At 42.2% G+C, this 27,801-nt stretch overlaps 1 long non-coding RNA gene across 4 annotated transcripts; it reads left to right on the top strand.

Moving 5' to 3' along the window:
• The first annotated feature begins 215 nt into the window (after positions 1–215).
• On the top strand, positions 216–27,599 carry LOC139076929 (uncharacterized). 4 transcript variants are annotated; one of them, XR_011529007.1, is made up of 8 exons: positions 216–633; positions 3,889–3,963; positions 4,169–4,533; positions 5,516–5,684; positions 8,598–8,830; positions 18,437–18,575; positions 21,630–21,745; positions 26,613–27,599. It is a non-coding gene; the product is annotated as an uncharacterized lncRNA (long non-coding RNA). The 4 variants fall into 4 exon arrangements; XR_011529005.1 differs by lacking the exon at positions 8,598–8,830 and having other exon boundaries at positions 18,437–18,570; positions 21,693–21,745; XR_011529004.1 differs by lacking the exon at positions 8,598–8,830 and having other exon boundaries at positions 21,693–21,745.
• Positions 27,600–27,801: the final 202 nt, after the last annotated feature.

Here is a 27,801-nt window from a genome sequence, read left to right as displayed (position 1 = left end):
CGCACCTCAATGGTCCCCACCTATCAGCACGCCTGGACCAGCTCAGAACAATGGCCCCCACCAATGTCTCAGTCTCAGGAGAGGATCCTCCTCTCACCAAGATGCCCCCAGAGCCCACCAGGTGAGTCTTGTTTCACCAAAGGACAGTCAGCATTCTCTCTGGTGATTTTAGGTTGCTGCAATGAGTGAGTTTGTGTGTGGGCCCTTTAAGACCCGGATCTTTTCAGCTTTCAGCCAATAGCTTTTCTGGGGTGTCCTCGCTGCAGTTAATAGCCAGCAAAGCCAGATAGTAAGACCCCTGTCTCAGTTGGGCTTAGTCCGAAGGATGGTTATAGCAGTATTGCCCCCGCTCCGGACCTCACTCCTCCAGGGAGGGCTCGTACCTTAGAGTGGCTCCCGCCTGGCCAGATAAGAAGCTCCGCTGCTCCCAAAGGTGGCTTTTTTCCTCTCCAGCCGAAGTTACTGCCTCTTCTGCTTTCGTCAGGACTGTCCCTTGTCGTGGGGGTTCTTTTTATCCAGTTTTCAGTTTTCAATCCAGGGTGATTCTTCCCAAAATTGTTGTAAGCCGGTTGTGTTCGTGGGAGGAGGCGAGTTCAACGTCCGCTGACAGCGCCATCTTGACAAGCACCTCCCGTAAGTGCCTGATTTAATTGAACTAACCTCTTCCTTTAACTCAGGATGTAAGTAGGCTTGGGTATAATTGTCCTTGTCATAAAAAACAATGAATTAGACAAATGCCAACCTGGCAAAGTGAAAAGGCAAACAAAAACCAAACCCTGACTCATTTATCATCCTACGATTTGGCTGCGATCTTTGTTGTCAAGACTTCTTTCATCAGGCACCTGCTCATCATTTTCAGAGATTACAGATCCATGCTTCACTGCTTTCTACTCAAATTTGAAAAAGTTAAATGCAAATATCCTGCCACGATCATAGAGGAAAGTTGGTAAAACTCAAATTCCGAGGTAACTTGCATTTTAAGACCTACTCCCATTTTCCTCTTTTCTTATCCCATCCCCCTCACATTACTCCTTATGCAATAAATGAGGTCAGACAGATAAAAAACATGAAGAGGTACACCAGGTAGAAGGAGTGTAGATGAAGAAATAATCCTATTCTATTTATTAGCATGAAGTAGATTTATATAAATCCACCACCAGCTTCCAGATAAGTCTTTCAGGTTTGGTATATAATAACTGCCTCAGGAAATACATAAGATGCGTTTAGTTTGCCTCAGTTTACATTAAGTTCTAGGCAAGATCAATTAAGTTTATCTAAATTTTTATGAAAAAAGACACGGTGGTAATCTCTGTAGATTAATGCTATTATAAATTAATTTCATCTCTATTTTTATATCTCTCACAAAGATGATAGTGTTCAAGCATGGGGTAAACCACAAAGCTTAACCTCAAACATCCAGGCAATGTGTAGTAATTTAAAAAAATTTAAATTGAAATGAACAGTCTAGTTCTGCTAGAAAATATTTCTAGAAGTGACTCAGTGACAAAGATCAAACCTAGTACAAGCTTTTGAATGTCTAATTGAAGTAAAACAATTGTAGAAGTTATGTGAAAATTTTGTGTGGATTGGTTTATAAAGCATTTTAATTTCCTAGTTAAGAGGCAGTATACATTTGGAAAACCAGTGAAAAAGGGAGGAATTTGGCTGTATTTGCAAAGATTTATTTCTTTGGAAAAGGGGGGAAAAAACTAACCAAACCAAGTAAGGCCAGATTTTGACATCTATTTTATTTTGCTGGTGGCTACATAGGTATCTATTCTTATTTTTTTATTTGTTTAAAATATTTTGTAATAAAATTTGTAAGTGTGGGATTGTTGTCACCATCATTCCCCGCCCCCCCCCCCCCCCAGCTTTTAGAGATGCAGACTGAAATACGTACGTTGGGATGGAAATGACATATCTGGAATTCTTTAAAATACTTTAGGATTAATAAGAAAATAAAAGAGTTAAAAAGATAAACAGGACAATCGTGGCACAATCTTGGCATATGTCAAATCCAGACGATACGTCTACACTCACACAAGTGGTCTACAATGAGGGACAATTCGTTATCTTAAAATGGTTGAGACAAGGAAGCTGAGATGAACACACAAAGGAAGTAATCATAGATTAGTTAAGGAAATTAATATGTATTCTTTTGCACTGATTCTGAGCTTCTAAAAGTTTCAATTATCTTGCTTATATCAAATTTTCAAGAAGTTTGACTGGCTTATTGTTGATGAGCACAGAATAAGAGTAACAAGTTAGACTCCTGGGAACTTCCAGCTCTTTGCTTTGCCTATGGTTCTTTAACCATTGTTTAAGTCACCTCCCAACTCTGAGTCACCCACCTGCTCCCTCCAGATGAAGACTTTGACCGTGAGGGTCACCTTAGAGCCATGTTCTAGGGGGAAAAGAGGAAAGGCAGGAGTTAAGTGAGGAACATTCTGATAAGTGCATTTGAAATTGAAAGGATGTGGAACACGCTTAGCAGGATAGAGTCCTGAGACTGTGAACATTTACCACATCAACGTCTGTGACTAGTAAGTAGTTCAAATTTACTTATCAGAGCTCATCTAAATAAGCATTCTTTTTCAATTATGTGCTATTTCCCTGTTTCCTCCTGTAAACACACTTCACAGAAGAAGTCACTGTAATGTGAAGTTAGTTTAGTTCTTGGAATTTTTGTTAAGAAAATATTTGCACATAAAATGAAAAGACCCTGTTATTTGGAAATTAGCACACATCTTTTATCCTGCCCCAAAGGCAGGATAAATCCTTGATTGTGTTTCCTTACTTTTTTCTGTGTCCTGTGTATTTTGGACTTGACCGCCTTGCGTTGTATCCTGTGTTGGTGTTTCTGTTTTGGTTAACCAGACTGAGTTCAGGACTCCAGACTTTCAGCGCCCATCCCAACGCACGTTAAATCAATCATGGAGGCACAGGGTGGAAGTGAAAGCATTTCTGCCCAAAAGGCCCTGCTAAAGCTGTTAGATTCAATTAGGCACACGTTCTGTCTTCAGGATTAGAGTTTTATACTCCAAGCCAAAGCTCAATAGCTCTACCCACACATGCCTCTTGCCACTGAGGCTATGTGCCCCCGCCATGCTGTCCAGTCCTGAAAAGACACAGTGTTTCACAGCCCTCCTTCTGAGAAGTTGATGACATTCACAAGTTGGATTTGGAAGAATTCTGAAGTCTTCTTTCTTGAGGGGAAGTGGGAGAGGGCATTTTTTGTTTGTTACTACAGGAGAGATTTGGGTTTTGGATTTCATTTTCATACCAGGGTTGAGTTGCTGAGCCGGAGATCGAATTAAAACTGGCACGTCTCTGTGGCTTCATTTGCTTTTCTTCCCGCCATGGGGCAAGCTGGCACCAAAGCCTTGGTTTGAAACCCTGAAATTCAAGCCTTAGACAGTGCCAATAGTGTGAGTTGAATTGCTTGGTTTGAATTTCCATAGGATTGTGAGGACCCAAACGGAAAGGTTGAAGGGGAGTTTGTCTCAGCAGCCAGCAGAATATCTTCTTCAGGTGGGCTTGGTAAGGAATTCAGGCACTGTCTCACAAAATGTGTAAAAGTTAAACTGGACCAGCCCTTCCTCTACTGTGTATGGGAGAAAGGAATTGGCGTGTAAAGGCCGAAAAGAGAAAGCATGGATTGTCGTGTTTTGAAGGAGAGTTTGCACGTATTTTGTAGAAGGGATAGAGGAAATTGGGGCAGCTGAATCTGTTCAATGTGGAACGTTGGGAGAAAAATGGATGAAGAAGATTTTTAGAGACATTTTTGCTGTATATTGTGAGTGGAATTCTCTTTGGAAACACTTTGAGAAACTTAAGTAAAGATTTAGATTTCTTTTCAGTGACTCCCCACCTTTTCTTTTTTTGAAGGTTGGATTTTAAAAATGGAGGGCTCAAGTGCTTACAGAGATTCAAATGTGCCGTCCATTTGGACTTATTCTCATGGTAAGTTGCATAGTTCACCTAATATCCTAGCTTTATATTCAGGGAGAGTTTTAAACCTCTGTTTTCAGTAGTTTTTCTTCAATATTACATTTTGAATTGGGAAATATCTTGAATCCAAGTCAACACAACAGGAGATTTAATTCTCTCTCTTCATTAGTTTTTATCCAATATTAGATTTTATAATTGAAAATATTTCCAATTTCAGGCAGCGTAATATGTTATTGATTAGTAGAGAGTCCAGAACGTGTGATGCTCTTTGTAACTGCAGGCTGGTGGATGACTTCTACGCAAAATGATGACCAGGTAAGACAGCATGTGAAGACACTCGCAACCATGGGACACCTTGGACTCATTCTCGTTTTCCCCTCAGCAGTACTACATTTTAGTAATATCTTAAAAATAGTCACAGACTATGAAATGTGAAAGAGAGAAATACAGAGAGGAGAACACTGCTGCATCTGTCATGTGGAAATGATAATCAGCTAGATTGTTCAAAATGCTTTGAGTCCAGTTCGACGGCAAGAACGAAATGGGAATGCTGTTGACGCACTTCTACAGATTCCTTTCCAGGTAAATTGCCTCTGGATTCGATATTTACAGTTTGGTCCAGGTATGAATTTGAGAGGAGGAAAATGGATTTTGATATTTTCTATGGATTAATGTGGTTTTTTTTGGCCTTGGACAGAATTATATAGCCTATACAGAAGCACAGATGTTGGAACTTAGAAGTGTGATAAAGGCTTGTGTTTTTCTTCAAAAAAATAAAACTCTGTTTACCTACTGGACAGTAGTCAGCTTGAAAAGCTTTTCATGAATGGCGGTCTCGGTGTGAAATGTGAAGCTTGGTTTAATGCCCCTTGGCCTTCACATCCTTTATTGTCATCTCCTATGAGGTAGATTTGAAGACACACAGGCCAAGAGGGATTACTGATAGGACTGTGAGCCTTGGACCAGTGACACCTCACATGGCTTAACAAGAAGTGGTGCTAGAGAGGTGCGAGACCTCTCACATTAGGGAAGCTAAAGACACATACCATATTGTGCCAGCTTTGAGAATTGCCAGTGTTTGTAATCCCACATCTGTACCTAATTTCATTAAACGTCCCTGGTTATTCAAGTCTCACTCAGTGCACACTCTAGTTCTACTTCCATGCAAAGCTCAGAGTTGTTGGTTTGTTTCAGCCTGGCTGTTTAGCTAGTAGCTTTTGGAAGAAAAGAGCTTAACCAAGCATTGGAGAATGTTATTCTTTGATTTGGGAAAAAGTTAGACATCACTTTAAGTATGATTAAAATATGTTTTTAATCAATACATTATAAAAATTGTGATGTTTACAGTGGAATGAAGGAAGAAAGTTTCTGTTTATTGAGGCATTGATGAGGTCTTGCTTTCCACATCAGTCCTCAGAGAGGAAGTGGGAAAGGAGTGAAGGTCACATTCGTCACTCTTCGAGCAGGTCTCAGCGTAGGCCCGGTTTAGTTTCTGCACTTGGTAGATAATATCACAGCTAAATTAATCAACTTCTAGGTGAATTCAGACTTTAATGAATTTCAGAATCAAAAGGTTTCTGAGAAGTATTAAGATTGAAAACAAAAACCGTCCTACTGAACTGAAGAAAACAAAGCCGGTGAATCCCAACTTGCGGGAATCAAAGAGACCTTCCAGCTCCAGGCAGGCCTCATCCCAACTCCAGAGAAGACCACACTTCAGCTCTTGTCTGTAGGTGAGTATCTGTCCAACTCTAAAATTCTCCTGTTTTTAGAGGAAAGAATTTTATTTTGTTCTTCAATCAATAAAAATTCTGAGGGTTTTCCCTTTGAAAACCTGAATGCCTTGTACGTTAGCAGAGCTCACACTTAGGTGGTCATCCATCCTGGTAGGATGCTGAGACAGAACACAAAGGAGAACACAGAATCTCCTGACATCATTATAAATGTGCCGACAACATCGAATCAAGGGGAACATTTTTCAGCTTTTGAACTCCTTTTTCCTCCCAAGTGATGTTTTATTTTGCTTGAAAGGGTGTCAGAAATACAAGAACCAACCCACTGGTTAGTCTCTGCCTGTGCGATTGAGGATGAAACACTCTGAGTTGAGGATCAAACAAGCCGTGAGGTGAAAAAGTGCTTGAGGGTCCCAGAGTTGTATCCAAATGTGAGAGATGGCTTCCACGGCTGTCACCCCAACGAGCTGTGTTGTGTCAGGCCAGTCTTTACACCACACAAGGTCTCAGTGGCCTCATAAGAAAATGAGGAGATTGGATTAAGTGATGTTTAAGACTGCTTCTGGTTCTCACATTCTATGATTTTAAGATGTTTGCTTTTCAGTTAATTCAAGTCTGTTCTGAAAAATAAGATGATGATCCCAAAGGTAGATATCCCTGAAATTGTGTCTCCAAGTCATGGGTGTGGGAATATTTTTTTTATTAGGTATTTATTTCTTTTTAAAAATAATTCCTGTTCTCTTATAACCTGGGCCATTTAGGGTAGACTTCTGACGTCTTGTACACCTTCTGACTTCAAAAGAGGGCCAAACTTTTCTGGATAAGAAGTCCTAATTACACACCAAACATAATCAGAAGGATCTGGCAGAATATGTTGCCCACAGTGTCCAGAAATTTCACATTCTGTGCTGGTTTGGGACGTTGGTTTTTGTTAAATATTTTCCAACATCTCATTGCTCTTAATTGAACCCTGAAGGCTTTTCTTGGCAATTGATTTCAGCCTTCGCTGAGTCTGAGAAGGCCCCTGAATGTGGGCAGAAGCAGCGCGCTGTTAGGGTCCTTGATTCCCCTCTCAAGGCTCTGCTTAGGCAATCAGAGGCCATCTCCTGCTGCTTGATTGATGCCTAGACAGGATTTCCCAAGACAGAGATTGCCCATGCATAGGGTTTAAAACAAACCCCACGACAGCTGCCAAGGAATATGGTTTCGAGACCGGAGGTTATATATTCACATCTCCCTCCTCCTCTTGGAGTCACTTCTGCTCTCCAGAGAGTGAAAGGAGTTGGCTAACAAAGTTGAGCAAGTTAGTGATTGATGGTATTTTCCCTTTATTGAAATTTGTTGGTATTTCTTAAGATCTGCAAGTCGGTGGTCTGAACATTCTTCAAAGGTCTGAATAGTGACAAAGTATAGCTTCTGTCGTCTTTGTGCTTTTCTCTCATGAGGCCAGAAGTAGCTTTCTAAAAATGAAAACACATTTACAGGAAAATGAACAAGTGTTACTTTGTATATTTGCTGACATAAAGACAAGGTGCGGTGCTAATGAACTCGGATTGTGTTACGGACTGAAAACCAAGACACAGGCTGGGTCATAGTGAAGGGAGAAGGGACCTTAGCACTCTCCACTGTCATGAAGGATGTGTGACGTCTGGTAAAATGGTTTCAGATTCCATCAGGAGGAACCTTATGACTCACAAGGATACGGTGTTGCAGGACGAAAGGAGAGGATTGGAGGTGATCTCTGGGTTCTCTGTCTCAATTAGGTTGGTCTGCGTCCCACCAGGTGACATGACTGTGTGCACAGGATCAGTTTACTAGGCAAGGCTTCCAGCACGTGCAGCCCATGGGCACCAGGGCCAAGGCCTGCTTGCTGTCTGTTACCCAGGGCTGGCTGCTATGGAAAGTGGTTTGAACATTTGGAGGAAAAAAATTCCTGAATAGACATAGGTGGTCAAAAAATTTATTTATTTTTAATATTTATAAGAATAACACATTCATAGAAAATCAGAAATTAGAAGAACAGAAAAAAATCATGCATATTTCTACCACTTGTGACAACCAATAGCAACAGTTTGTGTATTTCTAGTCTTTTTTCCTATGCATTTTCAGTCATGATTATGATGATAGTGAATATAAAATTTACATTTGCCTTTTCTCATTTAACATAGGCATTATACAAAAATATACTTTAATTTTCCTAATAATCTTCAAATAAGGTTTTAATCTTTAAGAAAGACCAGCATTTCCTGCTCTGAAAAAATTTCTGTTTTTAAGTAGGTCCCGTTTTCATATGCTTGACTTGGGATTCTTCGATTTTACCTCCAAGAAATTGACCATCTCAGTATATTCTCTAGAAACTGAGGACGGTACTTATCAATATTGCTTTTGTCCACCTCTTATGGACAAGAGCTTGCAAGATTTGTATGTTTCCCTCTTGTGCCTTTCTCCAGGGTTCTTCTTATCCTTGGCTTCTGCACATCTCCCTCATGCCCTGTTAAGGGACAGACAGAAAGACAGGATGGCGGCTGTGCCAGAACATGCTGATCTTTAGGGCAAAACATTGCTCAGCCCATATTCTTTTCCTGCTGTGTCAAATGGGCTGAGGGGGAATCCTAAAAATGATCCAAGGAGTTTCCATGGCTATGGAGCCTGCAGACCCAATTTCAAGATAAGAATTAATTCATGCTAAACAGGCATAATGCCCTGGGCTTAAGGTTTTTCTTTTTCTAAAGAATTGGACTAGGTCATTGGTTCCTACCTTAGAGACCCTCGACTCCCTTCCTCCAAGATATTTGTGAAGACTAAGGAGGGTATGCTACTGACAGTATGTTATTAAAAAAATCAGAAATAATATAGTCACCAAAGCCTAACTAAAAACTCAAGTTTCTTTGTTTTTTTGTTGGTTATCAACAGTTGTGTTAGCAGTGGTTCCGAATCAGCAGTTCTGACTAGAAGTTTTGATTTATATGCTAACCGTGCAAAAATAATGATTAAAACCTGAAGTTTGTCTCATGGATTCAACTACCACCTCTGCTCTCAGGACCACAAACCCTGTATTTTTAGGGTTCATCTCTGTCTCAGCTCCAGAATCAAATATCCAACTATGTGACGAACGTTGACTGCCAGAGACCTCACTGTTGCTGCGGGTGAGCTCACCCCTCTCCCCGCCCTCCCAACTCTTCTGCCCTCTCTGCGTTCATCCCCAGCACCTCTTCGCATTTCCTAAGCGAGGGGTTACAGAATCATTCCCGGTTTCTTCATCTCTCTCTTTCTCCAATTGCAGCCATTTAATTCTGTCATTTTGTTTCATTCCAGAAATACGGCTCGTCTGTGTCTTTCCCTCTCCATGTCTATGGCCACACCCTTGGTCTAGGTACTGAACTCATGGTTGGTAGTATCATAAAAATGTCCTGAATTGGCTCTTTGACTCTTTCCTCTCCTCTGTAAAGTACACTCAACCCACAGCCACCACAGATCTGACGGTGGTGTTTCTGTTTTTAAAATCTGTTCCGTATTATCCAGAGAGCAAGTCCAAACTCCTTAGCAAGCACACAGGCTTTTAATTCATGGCTTTGGTCTAACAACCACCTCATTTCCTGCTATTTCTGATCCCACCTTGGATTCTAACCTCTCACTGAAACACCCACACACACTCTCATGTCTCTGTCAGTGTCCTCAGCCGGCACTGCTCCTCCCTCCTTAATCTGTCTGGTTACCTTCTACTCATTTTTTTAAAGCCCAGCTCATTGCCACCTATCTTTAGTTTTTCTTTCATGTATATTAGTCATTCTTTTTCATTGTATCCTTGCTGTGCCATTTTTCATCATGTATTCATCCACGTAATCATCCATTTGTCCAGACACTCATCTACCTATTCATCCTTCCGAATATTTATTGAGTGTCTACTATGTATTCTAGTAGCTGATGATACAGCAGAGAATAAGACATCTTCACCCTCATGAGTTTATTATACATTCTAGTATGAAATAATAAACAAATAAATAAATGTTGAAATAATATGATTCAGGTAGTGATAGTGCCAGAAATATAAATAAAGCAGTTGAAGAGGCTAGGAGTTCAGGGAGCTTGGGGAGGGTGGCCACATTAAGTGAAAAGATCAGGGAAGGTCTTTCTAAGGAGGTGATGGTTGAGTAGGGCTCTGAATTAAGTACGGGAATTATGCTGATAAATTTCTAGTGGATTGGATGTAGGGCATGAGATAAAGATGAATCAAGAAGAAAATCCAAGTTTGAGACACGAGCATTTGCATGAACAGTGGCACCAAGTACTGGGATGAAGAGGATTCAAAGGGCAGGAGGTAGGGAGGGGACAATACGTTCATTATACACGTATTTATGTTTCTTGTTAGTTTGTGAGTTCCTTGAGGACTGGTGTCATGTTTTCTTTGTCTTTGGACTAAATAAAATAGGCAAATATTTAAAACAGGAAGGACTATTGGGGAGAGAGGGCGCTCATAAAAAGGCCACTGGGTGGCCGAAATGTTAGGGACCACTTAATTATGTTATTTCTACAGTCATTTCCAGCTCTATAATTGCATGCATCTAACTCTTAAAATTTGACAATGGGTAATTGTTTAGTAGTTGAAAATAAAATGCTTATTACCAACAGGTATTCAGAATAATATTCCCCCTATACAAAAATATTACCTGTTCTCTAGAAGCTTTCAACTTAAAATAGCATCTTCAATATGATGCAGAAAAAACAACATAATAGCAAAAAAAAAAAAAAATTTTAGCTGAAGTATAGTTAATAATAGAGAACTCCTGAAGTGAAACTTTAGGCTCAATGGCATCTTTTTCGTGAAGTCTTTTTGATTGCTCGCATGGTCCTTCTCTTTTCCAAACATCCATCACATTACAGATCACTTCCCACGTACTAAGGAGGCAGTGCTGCAGTGCCAAGGTGGCAGCTGTAGTAAGAGCAGAGGGGATGGGAAGCTAGGCCATAGCCACACTTCTGCCACTTATTAGATTGGAAACCAATTTAAGACCTCTCAATCTTGTTGTCAGTGACGGTGAAATGGGGGTCACCGTATAGGCTCTGCCCATCTCACAGGGTTACAGAGGCTCTGAGTCAAGTGCCTTCATGAATTTAAAAGTTTTTCATAAATTGTAAAGCTTAATTCACAGACAAAGTGATCCCTTTTATTTATGAAATATTTGCCTCTTTCCAGATGCAACAATTGCCCCAAAGATTAATGAGACAAAATTGCCCTTCCCTGAGAGCTTACACTCTGGTAGGAGAGAGATGAGCAGACTCCAGGAACGAGAGAGATGCGCAGCAAGATCAGGAGGAGTGGCTGTTCATGTCGTCTGCACTGTAGTGATTGGTGCACTCACTCATTTCCCAAAGAGGCAACAAATTCCTAAAGGGTAGAGACCATGTCTCGTATACTGTTCTTATATTTCCGCTATTGGCAGAAGTTAGGAGCTCAATAAAGATTAGTTACGCGAATGAGCCCAAGTAGGGAAGCTGAGCTGAGGAGCCATATCACTCCATATATAAACACTCTATAAATCTCCTGGACCGTATGTACCATTCCTGTGCTCTGCCCTGTGTCTCCCTGCTTTTGGGCTTTGGAATGTCCACTTTATGGAACTAAATTAGTTTTCTTAGGCTGTACTCCTTATTCCTGGTGTTAAGATTGCTCTCCCATAAATATTTCCAAAGACATTCCTGAAGATATGCACACCTCAATTTTCCTAAGAAGAATATATTTCACCCAAATGTTTTGGTAAATTTACTTCAACTTCTTGAAGCTTGTGGAAAAGATGGTCTCGACCTATGGTTCTTCTTATTCACTGATCTTAGTACATCCAACAATAGCTTGTTATAGACATTTTAGTAATTGCTTGTACTAAAGTTCCCCAGCACCCCAGAGGAGTCATCAAGAGGATACTCCCAGGTTACATCCTGATACCTCCAGCTTCGTCTGGTTGACTTTGGGGAGGTTGCTACAGATGCAGGAAACAGCTGCAAAATGACACACTTTGCCCGGAAACTTGGTTTCTATGGTCTCAAGCCAAACTTGCTATCTGAATACACACTTATGTGCAATGATGTCTTTCCCAAGTGCATCCCAAACACATTGTGACAATTTTTAGATGTCACTCAGCATGAATATTTAACTTGCCTGACTTCACAGAATACGTGACTCAGTCTTATAACAGATTATAAAGGATGGAAAATGACTATTTGATCATTTGTGGTATGTCATGACCTTTTCATGTCCCTTTAAGGTCATGGTACATTCAATATATCTTCCAATAATTGTAATTGGCTGAACATTTTCAGTTCACGTGAATTTCGTTGTTGGGTCACGTTGATGTGAGCATGAGAAACATGGTGAGGTACTGGGGAATTTCCTCTCTCAGAAGTTAGGAGGACAGAACTCTGGTTCTATCTTTGTCACTAATTAACTTAACAACCTTGGATAAACCATTTCACCTTTGGAAACCCACTATTCTTACCAGTTAACGGAGAGAACTGGACTGAGTTCATGATGGTCCTTTCCAGCTGGAACACTTTTTAGTACTGGTAACTTTTAGCATTAGATAGTGTAAAGTTAATTAATTATTTAGTCTAGGGAGAGCAAGGTGTTTTGGGAAAGTTTTGAATGGCAGGAGGCAAAGTACTTGGTGACTTAAGTGAAAAGAGAGCATTTATATGCATCAGAAGCAGAGTATAAGACTAGAAATTGCAATATAGAGAATAATTACGTTAGTAAGAGGATAACAACAGGTTAGCCTGCCTAACGTTCTAATAAAGTTATTTAACGAGTCCTGTTGGGGCCAGACCTCTTCAGGTCTTATTAAAAGGTGACCAAACTGGCTCTTTTATTCCAAATATTAAGCTACCCTGCCCATCAGTCTACATGAGCAGACTATAGAAATTTGAGAATGACTGGAGATCAAGACGAGAGAGCTGGAACTTTTCCTTCCCCACCTTGGAGGAGGTAGAATAGTGCTTCTTTGTGGTCCCCAGATCAAGGGATCCAAGAGAATAGAGACTTGAGGAGTCAGCCATAGTGGGAGTCTGGCATCTCGTTGTCTGGTGGGATATATGTCCAGGCAGGGGACTTGCTGAATGTCCTCTGTGTCAATTTGAGCAGAGGAAAGGGAAATGGAGAGAATGGGAAAGGACTGAGGGAGGGGATAAGAGTGACACAGGAGTGCACCTCACTCCTACTCTTTGTCATGGCAAGAAGGATGCAACACCTGTGGATCAAAGGCCTTCCAGGCGAGGGCAACCCAGAAGCAAGATCACCACGGGAAGGAGCTGATGGACAGTGAAAATGTCGAGCTGGGACAAATCTCCCATGAAGAAACTGTGCAGTTAGAAGTCCCCACAAAGTCCTCTAAGGAACTCACAAGCCCTCTAAAGAGCCATCAAGCAGAGATCATCTCACAGTGAAGACTATTGTAGCAAGAGATAAGCAAGAAACATCTGCTTATGATCTTTCATTTCTCCCCCATTCCCAGCATGCCAAAGACAAAGGGACCTGGAAAGGGGACAGGAGGTGTTCCAGGAGCCCCCTAGACTCCTTCCTCATTCTGTGATCTTCAGGCCAAAGCTAAACTCGAGCTGGGGGAAGAAGAGGGGATATGAGGTTACAGTTTAAGATGGTTAAATTGGACTGGGCTTTTTAACACTGAAAGTGACTATAAAACTGAAAGTGACTATGGAAACAGATTTCACAAAGAGACAGGAAATGGAGATTCCGCCTGGCACAGTGAAAGCAGCGTTGGCAAAATAGAAAACCATTTCACTTTGTGTCCCACTAAATCCAGAATGCCAGCACTATTGGTCTAGTTGTTAAGATCCATGCTGTTACAGCCACGGCCTGGGTTTGTGTCCCAGTCAGGGAACCACACCACCCGGCTGATTTCAAACACCAGCAGGGTCACCCATGGTGGACAGGTTTCAGTGGAGCTTCCAGACTCAGACAGACCAGGAAGAAGGACCTGGCCGCCTGCTTCTGAAGAAATTGGCCATGAAAACCCTGTGAACAGCAGCTAACAACTTTATCCTACTGATATTTTTTAAAATGGACATTTACAACCAAGTAAGCAGTCAATTTTAAGCCCAGAAACTAGTATAAAACATTTATATTTTATTTCTACTATGGGATAAATTTTTATAAATTATCTTAAAGATACTGATAGTTTAATTCATTTTCAAAATGAAAGGATTCGATTTTGTATTTCTTAGAAACAACATTGATCCTATTAGAAAAATACATTATCATGACCTGTTATTCAGAAATAAATTTCCTGAGTATTGGGTGGATGTTGTAGATTCCAGAGTTAAGGCCTAAACTAGGTGTGCATTTTGAATTTTGACCCAGCCGGGTGTATCTGTAAGGGCCAGTGGGACAAATCGTGTTTTAATGAAGATCTGGAGAGGCAAGCTTGGCTGGATGAGCTGGGCTGCTGGAGGTCAAGGGTCACATCTCTCACTCTCCTGTAAAATGTAGCACAGGGAGAGAGAGCTGGGGTATGAAGTGATAGAAGTCAATGAGGAGGCATGATTCACTTAATTTGTCCTTCTGCCTTGCCCCAGAAACTTAACCCAGGTTCTTAGCAAGAAGCAGACAAAAATGAACTAGCTGACCTAATAAGATGAAAGATTTTATCCCTTGATGAGGGGACCATGATGAAGAGACCATGATGAGGCAGAAGCAATAATACAAACTAGCATATTTTGTGATCAAATTGAAGTTAGTTCAAGAAACGTTGACTCAGCTCCTACTGTACACGAGGGACTGCATTCCGAACTGGGGCTTAAAAGGTGAATGAGACGCAGTTCCAGGCTGGGCATCGGGGGTGATTTCAATATGAAGTGGAGAGTGCAAGGGCAAAGTAGCAAAGACACAGAGATGGGAAGCAATGCGATGTCCAAGGGCAACCACAAGCAGTTCAGGAAGAGGAGAGCTGCGGTTTTCAGCCTCAGCTGTGCAGTAGCCTCATCTCACGAACTGAAAACACTGCCCGTGCCTAGACCCCACCTCCAACCAATAAAATCTGCATCTCTGGAGGGGGAACCCAGGCACTCGTCATGTGTCCAGTTTCCCAGGTGATTCTTGTTGCGTTTGGGTTGAAACCCACCATGATGGTCATCATGTGTGAAGTAGGGCTTCATGAGAGAGAACGCAGTTTGTCCATCTGTAAAACAGGGCTAGTCTGTAAAGCACGCCTAACTGGCCTAGTCCATCGGGTTTTTATGAAGACATCTGAATCTAAGAACACACTTGAAAATGCTCTGTAAACCACAAAGCCCTGTAAATATGCGTGATAATATCAGCTCTCCTGCCAGACCGAGAGCCCTTTGAGAGCCCTAATCTTCATAATATTCCTCTTATTAATCTTTATATCCCCATACTTCCCAACACAGGATCTGTGCATAGTAGGTGTCCAAATTTATTTGCCTAATGGGTGAATGAATAAATAAATCAACGATAAACACATAGCAAACTCTTGAAACAGCAAAAGTGGTTTAAGCGGAAGTATATCCTCATGGTTAAATTCAAAGGGAAAGTTTGTAGGGACATATTAGCTTATGGAGTGATTCAAATTAAGTTGATTTATTGTAACTTTCAAACAAAGTGTGAATAAACCTTAAAAATATGTACAGAAACATTTCCCTGATTTTGAGTGTTCCAACTGAGAACTCGACTTGGTGTGTAGACAATTTAAACAATAGGAGATTTCCAGAAAAAAAGTCAATATTTGAAGTCTGAACATAGTGGACTTCTTGGAAAGAAATCACATTTTCTTTGGAGTCTCCCACTTTTATTTTTTACATGGTCTGACTTTGAATAAAATCATATGTAGTGTGTGTGTAATTGATGTGGACTTAGACAATATGGAGATGTTCAGATAAAATAAATCTGTAACCCAAGAGTGATTAACAGGCTTTAAATTTAAGAAGAAAATGATGTTTCTTGCTTATTCAATGAATGAGGAAAGGCAAAGACCTATGAAGGCATTGTACTTGCACTCTGCCCTTTGAAATTTTCAAAGAAATAGCATAAATATGTCCTCATCATTGATGTCAAGGAAGAGCTAATCTTTTTGTGCTTTTGCTGCAATTTGACTTTCTAACTGGCTGGTCACCAACTCGTCTTCATTCTGCCTCTGATACGCTCCCATTTATCAGCTTCATTTCCCAGGAATAGATTACAGTACGCCTCCATCCAATGCCAGAGGAGTGCATGTGGGCAGAAAGGAGGATAGAAAGGAGTAGAAATAGCACATGAGGAGGTGAAAGAAAGGCGTAGAAATAGCACTCCCAGAGAGGTGCAGCTGTACAATGAATATTTCATAGTTCAGAATCAAACAGGCATCAGTGTTGAATTAGAACTCTGTTGTAGGAATGCAAGATAATCCATGCATAGCTTCAGAAGTTTGACACCAAGATGCTGATAACCTTATTTCGTGTGGTATCATGTCCAAGGAGATCCATTTGGAAATAAGGGAGTGTGAAGAGCAGACAGGAGGTCAAAGAGTAGAACCAAGTGAGCAGGCCAGGGTGCAAAGCAGCACTCCTGGGGCCCTCTGATCTAGGTGGGGAGATGTCAGGATGGAGAAAACCAAGGACTCAAGGAAAGGAGGCAGCTGCCCCAGGCGTGTTCAGAAGGCCTGCCCCTGCTAATTTCCTCCACAGATGCCTCATGACAGTAGAAAAGACCAGTTTTCAAGAAGCGCTATTTAGTGAGGTCAGAAGTTTTGCTGTAGTGCTGGGGTAGAGTCTGTTGGTCCATGTAGGCTAATCCACAGGTGGCTAGCGGCTCATTTGACAAACTGGATGAGACTGAAATGGACGGGAGTGAACACATTGTCCCTTAGCCTTGTTCACGTCATGTCTTGTTGGTATTATTACCGTGATCCTCTGTGCAGGCCCCCTGCCTCCAGTCTGCTTCTACAATAATCTTCTGAAAATGTCAGTCTAATAACATCACACCTTAACATCACTGCTTAAAAAACCTTCAGGTAACCCACTGCCATGCGGTTAAGCCCAAGAATCTAAGTGTCATGTAGAAGGAACTTGTTATATATTTTCCAGCCTCATCTCCAGCTACTTTCTCCTCTCCCTTTCTCTACTCACAAAACACAGCTCACTGTCCAATGGCCATGCCGTGCTCTTCCATGCTTGCATTCCTTGGATCTTACTGTTTCTATGTCTGGGAGACTCCCGGCTCCAGGCTGCGGAAGCTCCACACATCCTTCAAGGACAGGGGCAGATCTTATCTCTGAGCAGTCTTGCCCAAGTTTCCAAGCTAAGCTATCTTTGACTACTTGGTTCACTTTCTTTCTGGCCATTCTACAACACAACAAATTCAAATCGTATATTTCTGTTTGTCTCCTCCATAAACCTGTGGGGTCATCAGAGGAGGGAGTCCATCTGATTTGTCTTATTATCCCCAGTTTCTCAGCACTCAGCATGGTACCCAGTACATAGAACATCCTCAACATTTTTTGTTGTTGTGTGAATAGATAAACATATATTGTATCAGTTGGGATTAGGTTTGATTCAATGTAATAGAAATTCTAAACATATGACTCAAACAAGCTGGAGGATTTTTTTTTCTTTCTTTGGCTTCAAGTAAAGGAAATTCAGAGACGGGCAGTCCAGGGCTGTATAGTGGCTCCATATTGGCATCACTGTCACAAGAGCCTACTAAAATTCTGCTACCTGTCTGCCATAGACTGAATTGTGCCCTACAACCCCCACCCCAATTAGTAAGTTGAAGCCCTAACCCCCAACGTGTCTGTATGTAGAGACAGAGCCTGTAAGGAGGTAATTGAAGTTAAATGAGGTCATAAGGGTGGGGCCCTGATACAATAGGATTAGTGTCCTTGTAAGAAGAGAAGAAGAGATGCCAGAATGCTCCTCCCTATCCTCCCTCTCTCCCAACCCTTGCGTGCACAAAGAATAGGTGAGAACACTTCAAGACGGCAGCAGCCTGCAAGCCTGGAAGAGAGGTCTCACCAGAAACTGTCCATGCTGGCACCTTGATCTTGGACTTACCAACCTCTAGAACCATGAGGAAATAAATATCTGTTGTGTAAGCAAACCAGTCTGTGGTATTTTGTTGAGGTCACCTGAGCTAAGACACCAACCTTAGCTTCAAGATGTCCTTCCAGTGTAAGATGGCTGCTGGAGAACCAGTGATTACATCTGAGTTCCAGGTGATAGAAAAGAAGAAGGGGAGAAAGAAAAAAAAAAGCAAGAAATCGTCTCTCCTAGCTGGGTCAGTGCTCCTTTAAGATTTCCCAGACATCCGCCTAAGTACCTCTGCCATTCCTGGCTTCTGAGAAGGCTGGGAAATTTAATTTTTAAGCTGGGCACGTTGCCATTCTAAAGTAAAATCAGAGTTCTGTTTGTGAGGAAGATAGGAGAAATAGATGCTAGGTTGGAACCTAGCAGTCCCTGCCACAAATGTCTTCATGGTCCTTCCTGACAGTTTTGGCTTTTGGACAGAAAGTCTGTGTCCTTTCTATCCAAAATGGATAGAAATGAGGAATGGGGGGTGGTCGCCTGTGCTGCACTGAATTTGTGCAATGAGTTGTCGTTTGGGTACCGTAGACAAGGACCTAGACAATAAAAGTTGTCTGAAGGTTAGGACGTTTCAAATGTTTTCTCATTTGGTTAAAGTGTTGAGTGGCACAATACTTTAGAACATTGCTGGAAAGAGTTTTGAGAAGACATCCTCTTTTCCTCCCCCTCAGGAGAATCTCAACTAGAGATGCCTAGAAGAATGAGAATCCACCTTGGACCTATCACTTCAGAAATGCTGATTACACTACACTCATCAGAATCCATGTAGATGACTCAAATTGTGCTACGGCACCCTCGTCTCAAAGTGAGGTAGACCAACGGCTCTCTTCTTCTGGGTGAGGGGAGCAGAAGAGGGTAACGGGTGGGGGCCAGGTGGGGTGTGTGGTCTCTGGGGAATCAGTTTCTAGAACTGCACAGGTGGAAGGTGAACCTCTGCACGCCAGGCTGCTTCTGCAGCAGTTTTCCAGGTGTGAGCCCACAAGGCTAGTTCCCCACCAATGGGGAGATGCCTGATGCCTGAGATGCTGTCACTCTCCTGGAATTCCCAATTACCCCCGAAGAGGCAGAGGGCCTTCCATGTTTAAAGTGGATAATTGCCCCTTTGTAGTCAGACCTGGCTTGGAGAGCCTGTCCCCTGGTCCCCCCAGCTGGCTCGCTGCCCTTTCGTTCAGCGGGCAGCAGTACTGCGGTTATGCCATAAACGCAATGCCACGTTTTACCCGATTGAATTTTTGAATACCATTATGGCACCAGGACCAGGTTCTACTGTTCTCACATCACCACCTGAAAGGGGAAAGGAAATCACGCCCGTCAGTGCCTGCCGTGTGTCGCGTCTGGGTCTAAAGCCCTTCTGCCCATCACTTTGAGTGGCATTCCACCACCAGGAACCTGACTTTATTTGATAAGCATCTTCCTTTAGAATGTAGCTACCTGGAGGTTACAGAACTTTGCCCAAGGTAACCCAGAGTGCTGGTGGCTGAGCAGAGGTTGTAGCTCATGCTGGGCGTGTCTCAGCTTGGTTTAGGGTAACAGGTACCATTTGTTGAACAAAAACTATGTGTCAGGCTCTGTGTTCTCCACTCCACATCTATCACTCCTGTTTACTCTGCAACCCCTCCCCCACCCCCTGAGTTCTCTCGTTCCCATTTTACAGACAAGGAAGCACAGAGAGGTTTTGTAACTGGCCCAGCAGGCAAGCAGTAACTCATATCAATTTTCTTTTACTTCCACACTTGTATTCTTAACCATATGCCAAATTCCCTAACATAGAGGGAGGAAGCATATTGTCCTAATTAGGAGCTTGAGTTCTGGAATATGGGTTAAAATCCTACCTCCGCCTCTTACTAGATCTGTGATATGGCACAAGTTATTCAAACGCTCTACAGTATCTTTCTTTACCTGTAATATGGGAATATTAATAATACTTTCTATGGTTGGAGTGCATAATAACTGAGAGAAAAATGTCCCATGGCTCTCCAAGGTATTCTCCAGTATCACTGTCATCAGTGAGCTGGGGCCCTTCCCACAGCTATTTGTTATTTGAGAAGATATATGCTAAATTCATTTATGATGAGTTAATATTAGTTCACTCTGTTATTTAAGCAGAAGGACTTTGAATACTGTGATGCTTTAGCATGCATTTTAAAGCAATTGAAATTTACATTTCAACAGAAATCTCTAGTGAGAGCCAGTATGTAATCCAGACAAGAGCAGAAGTCTAATTGGAATTCCTCTCAGGTTTGGGTGGCTGGGTAGCGGTGGTGATGCTAGGGGTTGGGATATGTGGGAAGGTCAGTGGTGCTGCTGGAGGTGGTAAGCTCAGCCTGGACACGCTGGGCTTGCGGTAGCTGCAGGACCTCAGGCAGAGGGCCAGCTGGTTGGCATAGAGAGTGGCTCAAGCTCGGGACCGGTGGCAGAGTGGAGACACAGATACGGAGGGGATGGGTGCTGTGGACCTCATGAGGTGGAAATCAGTCAGTGTTGGGTGGTTGCTGAACCCAGATATTTGGAATGAGCATGTAGCATGGAGAAAGAACCAGGGAGAGAAGGGGAAACATATCCTCCAAGGACAGTGGAAGAATCCAAGAGGAAGAGCATGAGAAGGAGGCAACTATAGAGAGGAGCCACAGCTGTTCAGAGACACAAATCATCTTCTCCCTGCTGCCATGTTAGGGAACATACCGCCCCACCCCCGCTCTGAGTCTGTTCCCTCGGAGACCTCAAACTACTGACCAGAGCTGACCGCAGACCAGGACTTGACACAGGACTCAAGCTGGTCAAGCAGCTCTCCTCTCCTCAGGGCGTGTAGCAGTAATGGAAGACTCCCGTCATTCTCCGGGGCTTTCGAATTGGAGGCCACGTGGACCTAGGGGCAGGACAGCCATCCAGTACTGAAGCAAAGCAAACAGATCTGAGGAGAAGTGATGAGAGATTCCGTGGGAGACACAGGAGGAAACCTGGGTGGCGGGTTGTCACCCAAGTCCCTCAGAGGTCTGGAGGAGCACGAGCCTGCGGGTTCTGTCATTTAGGCCATCTTGGGTAGCTTGGATGCCCAGCAGCCAGTGATCCCAGACTGAGGCAGAAATCAAGGGAGGAAAGTCTTGTAAGGAGAGTGTAGTTAATAGCATCTGGTGTTGCTGTAAGGTTAAGGATATAGTCTGAAGTAAATCCATCCATTTGGTATAGAAATAAGGGATTGGCCTTGCTAAGGGTGTCTTCCAAGCACTGATGGTGACAGAGATTTATGCAGTAACTGGAAGAATGAAATAGAGACAATCTGCCTCTGGGGGAGAAGAGTGAGGGTTAGGGAGGTGCAGATTTTTTTTCAACTAAAATTAAGGGAAATTTGCTGGGAGCAAAGAGCCAGCAGAAGGGGCGTCTTTGCTGAAGCGGTGGTCTGCAAGGTCGGGGTGTGGGGTGCCGTGTACCTTATGAGGTACCTCAGGATTCACTAGGGTGCAGGAAAAAATATTGGAACTTCTATTTATATTTTTTCTCATTTTAAATTATTTTGATGTATTTTTATAATGTACGTAATGTAAACACGCACAGTTGTATAATTTATAAATAAATATGTGTACATTATGGGTGTGTGGGCCATAGTTTTGTTGATTGTGTGATCAGTGCGTTGGTATATGGTCAGGAAATTTCGAGGTCACAGAACTGAAGCATCAGAGAAGCAGCGTGTTCATACTCCTGGAAGCTCGCGCTGCGCCTGGCCCTGGAGCTGGCCCCACCAGGCAGAGGGCCTGCAGTGGGAAAGTTAAATAGTGGGAACAGGTGTGTCCTAATCCTAAAGAAATTTTACCTTGTTCTCCCTTTTACTTTGTGCTTTCTGGAAACCTTTACTTCTTTTTTAATTAGGTGAGCTTTACAAAGCCGGGAATGGAATGGAGCTCAGTGTTTTCTATTTCATTACTTTTCCAGACCAAAGACTCTCGGTCCTCAATGAGCGAGCAGAGCATACCAAGAAACACCAGGTATGAAATTAAACATTTCTATAAAGTAAGTGCCAGAAGAATCTACTTTGCTTTTTTTCTTAACTTCGGTCGTTTTCGGATGTCCTAATGGCTCATTCCTAATCAGTCACGGAAAAAAGGCTTTTTGATTGCTAAAGCTAAGGCAATCGCTCCCTCCTCCTTTTTGTTTTTCACATTTGAGGTAGAAAAACAACACAAGAGACAGAAAACGTCTTGTTCCAAGCATTGAGAAACCCTTGGTCTTGCTACAGCTTTATAATAATTATAATAAAAAACCAGTTAATTGAATGGCCACAGATTCGTGCTCACATGCTGGGCATCTTTCGGCTCCTAGAAGACGGAGTTCACAGCTTCTGTGAAAGGGCAGAGTTTTCTCTTTAGTTCTCCAATCAGGGTGAGACTAGGAGACTGCAATAAACAACTGAGGCGACTGAGACATTTTGGGCACAATGGTGTGTATGAGAAGTAGACACTCCTCGATGGAGGGAAAGCCAAGATCCTGGGAAAGAAGTGGGGTGGGAAGAATACAGACCAGGAGGACTGGGCTGACAGTGAGGAGTGGGTGGAAATCACAAGGAAACAGCAGACGACCTAGGCCAATGGCGAGCTGGTCACCAGAGGGCATCCTATAGGAACAAAAGGTGCGTCATTGGAGAAAGGTTAAAGAAAGTACTGCTTTTATATCATCTTTTAGATTCTATGTGTGGGAACAACCACATGAATTCCTTTCAGCTCAGAAACCTCTTAGAGGCTGCCATACCTAAGAGATTCTGCATAAGTGGACGCCAGACCACCACCTGGTTGCAATATTTGCCCATCACTAATTTTCAGAGTTAAACTGGCAGAGTCTGTCCACCAGAGGATGTCACCCTTTACTCCAGAAACTATGACTATCTCCAGAAACTTCCCATAAGTCAATGTCTGACTTTTCCAGAGAGAGAAATCTAACCGCAAAACCTATCATTGAGTTTGTACTAAGTGTCAATATTATTTCCATACTGTGCTTAGTTTTAGTGGAAATTTGAAATCTTTATTTCCTTACTACATTATTACAAAATTTACTTATGGTGTTGATTTAAGTTTCAATTCGCTTTGCCCTCTTTTGGCACATCTATAGGTCTAAGAATGATAGATTCCAAATACTATCTTTTCTAGGCAAAGTCTAGAGAAGAGGCCAAATGACACCTAGAAGTATGAGATTGAAAGAATTTATGACAAGTCTATAGTTCATATTTCATATATTTGTAGGTTCATAGTTTGCCACACTTGTCTGAGCATATTTAAGTGATAAAAATTTGAATTATGCATAAGATAGTGTGACGGTTAATTTATGGGTCAACTCGGCAAGGCCATGGTGCCCAGTTGTTTGGTCAAGCATCAGCTGAGATGTTGTGAAGTATATTTTAGATGTGATTAGCATTGAAGCTAGTCAGTAGACTTTGAGTCAAGTAGATTACCCTCCATAATGTGGGTGGGCCTCATCCAATCAGTTGAAGGCCTTAAGAGAAAAGACTGAGGTCTCCGGAAAAGGAGCAATTCTGCTTCCAGACTGCCTTTGGAATCATCAGCTCCTGCTGGAACGTTCAGGCTGCCAGTCTGTCCTGCAGATTTCAGACTTGCCAGCATCCACAATGGTGTGAGCCAATTCCTTAAATTAAATCCCTCTCTGACTTCCTCTCTTCCTCCCTCACTCTCTCTCTATATATAGAGAGAGAAAGAAACATAATATAGGAAGAAATATAAATCAAAAGAAAAATGACTTTTTTCTTTTTTTGAGGAAGATTAGCTCTGAGCTAACATCTGCTGCCAATCTTCATCTTTTTTGCTGAGGAAGAGTGGCCCTGAGCGAACATCCATGCCCATCTTCCTCGAATTTATATGTGGGATGCCTGCCACAGCATGGCTTGACAAGCACTGCATAGCTCTGCACTCGGGATCCAAACCGGTGAACCCCTGGCCACCAAAGTGGAACGTGTGACCTGAACTGCTGCTCCACCAGGCCAGCCCCCAAGTCGAAAGAAAAAAAATCCCAACTCTTTATAGATGTTTTCCTTCTCAAAGTAATTGAATAAATTGGCATTATTTTGAGAATAAATGACACCTGTAAACATATGGACACCAGTCCCCTTTATCCATGCTTTCACTTTCTGTGGTTTCAGTTACCCACAGTCAACTGTGGTCAGAAAATACTAAATGGAAAATTCCAGAAATAAACAATTCATCAGTTTTAAATTGCAAGCAGGACTGAGTAGCATGATGAAGTCTTGTGCCATCCCGCTCTGTCCCTCCCAGGATTCGACTCGTCTCTTTGTCCTGAGGATCCACGCTGTAGACGCCACCTGCCCGGTAGTCATTTAGCAGCCTCTCAGTTATCAGATCGGCAGTTGCAGTATCTCAGTGCTTGCTTTCAAGTCACCCTTATTGTACTTCATAATGGCCCCAAAGCGTAGTGATGCTGGCAATTGGGGTACCCCAAAGAGAAGCCATAAAGTGCTTGCTTTAAGTGAAAAGGTGAAAGTCCTCAACTTAATAAGGAAAGAGAAAACATCATGTGCTCAGGTTGCCAAGGTCTGTGGTAAATTTTATTATAGTATATTGTTAAAATCATTCTATTTTATTAGTTATTGTTATTAATCTCTTTCTGTGCCTAATTTATGAACTTTGTCACCAGTCTGTATGTATAGGAAAAAACATAGTATATATAGGATTCGGTACTATTTGAGGTTTCAGGCATCCCCTGGGGGTCTTGGAAGGTATCCCTGGCAGACAAGAGGGACTACTGCATTCACATATCAAATTCTTTTACCAAGTAAATGGTGGGAAATGAGCCATGGGTAGGAACATACGTGTCCAGAGACTGTGCGTTTCACCAAGTGCACCAGTGAGAGCCCTGGAGCTACGCTGACTTCATTTTTAAATGTCCTGTTGATTGTTACCCCCTCGATTCTGTTGTTACTTCCAACACCTGCTAGTTGGGAAAAGCACCGCCAGCTCTGAAGCGAAGTCTAGATGATGCCAGCCCTACTTCACCCAAAACATCCTTTGTGGAAGTGCAGTCCAAGCATCTCAGTGCTGTGGTTAGTCCACTGTTAAAAACTGAACCAAGATTTTGAAGATAACTAGAAGTTTTCCAGATGCTGAGTCTATACAGGCATTCTATCTGAAAACAGCCCGCTTAGGTACACAAAGGTCTACCCAGTAATAATGAATGTTTGGCTTTGTCTGCTGCCCAATGTAAGCAACTCTAAGAGGTTCCAGTCATCTTCTTCCCTGATGTTCTGATATTTAATAAGTTAGAAATGTCTGTATTTCAGCAAACAGATTTTATGACTCATCTCTTAACTCTAAGGTATCTGTCCCATTGGACTGGAATTATGGAATTCCAAAATGTTGGGTAAGTTCAAGTGCTTCATTTAAATCTTTGGCTCCACAGATGTTCCCTGAGTTACAAAATCAACTTCATGGTAGATTTCCCCTGTTGGGGACTGTCCTTTATCCTTTCCTTGGAAAGCTGAACTGGTCTGTCCGGATGGCCTGATGCTCCCAGAGGGTCATATTGAACCGCTATATTGAAATACCTACATCTTTATATTTTTCAATTCTGCTGCAGTTGTACAAGCACAGATAGAAAAATAAATAGTGGCTTGATTTTAGACTTTAATCTTGTCTAATTATGGAATAAATAAAGTACAGCTTAAGAAGAAACTCATCCAGGGTCAGTGAGATGAGCCATGGAAACCCTTAGAACAATTGCAGACATTTCTTCCCTTCCTGCACTTGTCCTTTCCTCTACAGATGTTCCCTGTTCAGGGGTCACGTGAGAAGCCCGGGCTTTGGGTGCACTGGGATATTCGAAGAAAATGTGTAAATACGATGCATATTTAATCATAGTCATGTCTCATGTGGTGTGTTTTTAATGAATTCCTTGCCTTTCTAAAAGGTACAATCTTTCTGCCAATTTCAGCTGTCCTAGGTTCTCACAGCTTCCCTTTGTATTCATATCAGAAAGGAGTCTTAGTTTTTGTAGGGCCAAGAAAGAAAAATAGTCTATACTTCATTTTGTCAGGACCAAACTGGACCAAGGAACCTAGGAAGGCAAGTTTAAGTTGTCAAAGGGAAGAGACATAGATAAAAAGTACCTCAGACTAAACATTTACACACTGTCTATCTGGACTTGACTTGGACCAGCCTGTGTCTAAATCTCCGGTGATGTGTGGCAGACGGCAGGATGAGCGGTCCTGAGGGCTGCCAGCCTCTCATCCAGGGACGCAGGTGGCCCAGGCATATGACCACCATTGTCAAGAGTCAGAACGTCTGAATAAACATCAACGTTTTCCTAAGGAAGCTGAGGAATTCCAGATGTCCCACCCCAGTGAGAGAAACGCTCTGGAAAGGAAATCATGGCAGACGCTTCCACCCATCTTGGACAGACATTCATGTTTCCTATGTGGGGGCACCCACTTACCCCCAAATGTGAGAACTGAACAAATACCGCTTTCACAACCCAGTCCAGTGATGGCATATTTTGATTCCAGAAATTTAGGAAGCTGACCGAAGGAGTCTACCTAGGAAAATTCCTGGCCACTTCCCCCAACCTGAGACAAGAATGACGAGGAATATTTTCTCCCTCAGGAAAGAGAATCCGGCTGAGATTCAAACTCTTCATTCTAGACAGCGTCTGGCTTCTAGAATTTTAGGCAAGACTGAGTCAGTTAAAAGATATCATGTGTAGCAAAATCAAACACACAGAGAAATGCTATGAATGTTTTTGAGTGTTGTTACATAAGGTGATTTAAAGGGAAGGGATTATGTTTTTATAGGAAGTATTTAGAGGCCAGAATATTTTTCAAACATTTCTTTCTTCTAGGTTTGCTGTGCTCCTCTATTCAAACTCATTAAATGAAGAATTGTCTTACTTAAATGTGATAGAGGGGAATTCAGCTCAAAATCGTTAATATTGGAAATGGAAATTATTCTTTCTGGACGCCATGGCTCTATCGCTCCTCTGCTGGTTGTCAGGTGGACTTTAGAACAGTATTTCCACATATTCTGTTTCCTCTGTAGCTGGATGCCTCCCTGAACGAAGGCAGGACTCCACACTGCTGTCTGCTGTTCCAACACATGTAAGGGTCCACTCACCAGCCTTGAAAAAATTGTGACAATATACGTCTCCAGATTTTTAGCAAGAAATATTCAAAATGTTACTTTTGAGTTCAAATTCAGTAAAATCAAATAGTTTTAGCAAATGAGTTAAGTTGTAAAAGCCATTTATGTAGAAAGTATTTCCGTTAGAAGCATCATGCATTCATTTGACGTTTATTGAGTAGCCTCCTATGTTTATATGTATTTTAAGTCTTTAGTCTCTACCTATGGAGTGAAAAGTTTTATTTCTCTAAGAATTTTCAAGTATGTGAAAATAGAGAGAGAAATCTAAAAATGAAGAAACGGAAATAGGCCTGGTCTTGCAGAGCAGTAACTCCAATGTCCCAACCAAAAATGAATGTTTTACTTGATTGGCAAATGGGAGAAAAGAAGATGCTAACAAAGGAGTTTCTTACTACTGAAAATTTGTCTGTTTCATTTAGACCAGGATTCGATTCTACAAATGACAGTATCGCCAACATGATCGTGTTCTAGCCTCTACAGCCATGGAGGGGTCAATTTCCGTTTTTCCTTATTTCTGCACTTTGTGAGGCTATTCTTTAACCCCTTACAACCTAACTGAAAAGCAGACTTGTGACAGAAGAGCAGTTAGAATAAAGGGGGTTAATAAAACTCTAGGAATGCTCCTTATAACTCAAAGTTTATGGTCTACGCATTGAGTAATTGAGACCAGAGTCATCAGAAAAATAAATTAGGAGCAGTCTGAGAGTTCAGTGGATTCTGGCTGTTGGCTTGCTTGCTCCACTCCACACCGAGAGGAGTGTGGCCTATTCAGCACAGCGGGGTTCTTGCTAGCTCTGTGCCGTGGTCAAGGTTGAGCCCGCCATTGCACTGAGAGTGGGCCCCTGCACACTTGGATTGAATGAAGTCAGGACTGCCAGCCAGCCATTGTC

Source organism: Equus przewalskii, chromosome 18 (genome assembly GCF_037783145.1).
Source record: "Equus przewalskii isolate Varuska chromosome 18, EquPr2, whole genome shotgun sequence".
In the NCBI taxonomy this organism is placed as follows: Eukaryota; Metazoa; Chordata; class Mammalia; order Perissodactyla; family Equidae; genus Equus; species Equus przewalskii.
This window is presented reverse-complemented; position numbering and strand designations above follow the sequence as displayed.